The sequence below is a fragment of the Solea solea genome, chromosome 20 (assembly GCF_958295425.1).
Source record: "Solea solea chromosome 20, fSolSol10.1, whole genome shotgun sequence".
In the NCBI taxonomy this organism is placed as follows: domain Eukaryota; kingdom Metazoa; phylum Chordata; class Actinopteri; order Pleuronectiformes; family Soleidae; genus Solea; species Solea solea.
In genome coordinates, this window is record NC_081153.1 from 404,753 (window position 1) to 406,417 (window position 1,665).

General features: G+C 44.7%; 1 non-coding gene across 1 annotated transcript; it reads left to right on the plus strand.

The window, feature by feature from the left end:
• Positions 1-1,296: 1,296 nt before the first annotated feature.
• On the plus strand, positions 1,297-1,464 carry LOC131447980 (U1 spliceosomal RNA). Its single transcript, XR_009234111.1, has one exon. It is a non-coding gene; the product is annotated as a U1 spliceosomal RNA (small nuclear RNA).
• The last annotated feature ends 201 nt before the right edge of the window (positions 1,465-1,665 follow it).

A 1,665-nucleotide genomic window follows, 5' to 3' on the forward strand; every position in this document is an offset into this window, starting at 1 on the left:
TGCTGTCTTCATAACGCGCAAGGAATCTAACATCGCGTGTTTTATCGCGTATACTTACACTAAGGGGGACCACGTAAAAAGGACTGAGTATTCTTTTTCCACACTTTGGCGATTGGTAGGGCCTCCAGAGTTCCAAATATTAGTATTAAAATGATTAAAAAGTTGATTTTGCATAATATGTCCCCTTTAACAAATTGTGTAGTTTTTCTCTGCTGCAGAGCCCACGTCCATTCAGTCAGAGAAAGGAGCCCATGAGGAGGGTGAGTTGAAATAGTGTCACGTCATACGTGATTATTAACTGAGACCCCCATCGGTGTAGTTTGTCCAGAATTTCCTTGTCCGTGATGTAGGCCGGGAGGCCTAGGAAAGATACCACCAGTTCATCATTGTCGGGTTTGTTTGCCAAAACAGTTGTTGTGCCGATCTTGAAGCCGTCCAGGAGCCTTCTTTTCCCCATAGCACTGGTCATTTTAACTTTGTATTTGTTTTCTCCGGTGTAGTGGCAGGCCATTAAGCCACCGCACAATTCTCGCACACACTTTAAAAGTTCCATAATTATTACTTTCTCCCTACCTTTTAGCTCAATTTGTAGTGTCATGTCCTTATCATATTTTCTTTTATTTTCTTTGCGATCAGTCGTGAACTTGAGGTCCGTCCATTGTCAGCAAAACTTAAAGCGCCCATAACCCTGTAAAACACACTGTCGGGGGGGAAACCAGTCCTCTAAATGAACAAAACAAAGAACTAAAGTAGCACAAGATGAGAAAAAGGAAGAGAAGTGCAAAAGGGAGGAGAAAAAATGGAAGAAAACAGGTTGAGAAAAGAAGCTGTGTGCTCGTAATGTTTGGTCCAACCACTGAATGTAAGCACCACTTCCTGGTTTGCCAGTGGGCATGCTCAGGGTGGTATGGCCGAAGGGCACAGAAACACACTCCTTTTATAGACTAGGCAAGGCCCTCTGCTGCTGGAGGAGCTCAAAAGTCAGCCTTTAGAACACACTGCACTTCAGCCTTTATCTCCACTACATGCTGCAGTCTATTCCAGTATTAGGAAGCTACACAAAGATGGGTAAGCTGCTGTTGGTGCCAGTTGTTGCTGAATCTATAGGAAATGACAACTAAGTATGCCAGTAAAAAAGATCAAGTGTTTCCTCTCCAATGTGTGCTGGAGGTTGAAGTTGAACATAGCACAAGCATTAGCGAGCACCTGAGTCAAGGCATTGGACTCTGGGATTATTCATTTCCTGCACCATCAGCCAAATAGCTGTGTCTGGGAAGTGTTGGGCAAGTACACCTCATACTTACCTGGCAGGGGAGATACCATGATCAAGAAGGTGGTTCACCCAGGGCGAGGCTCAGCCTTTGCACTCTGGTTGTGCTGACCCCTGCAAATTCCCCAAATATGGGAATCTTGACTGCATAATTTTTGTGGGGTAGTGGGGTACTGCGTCCGCGCTCTCCCCTGATGATGTAGTTGTTAGCAAAAGTCAGCCGCCTAAAGTTCCACATTGTATGCCCATCTCCAAACTTCTCACATCCTTGCAGAGCAATATCCCAAGTCCTTCCAAGTTGCTGGGAATGTGATGGTTTTGGGTGTTGTCTTTTAGCTCTTTTAGAAAATGTCATGCTCGCTTTCTCAACTTATTGCAGAAGAACTCGATTGTTG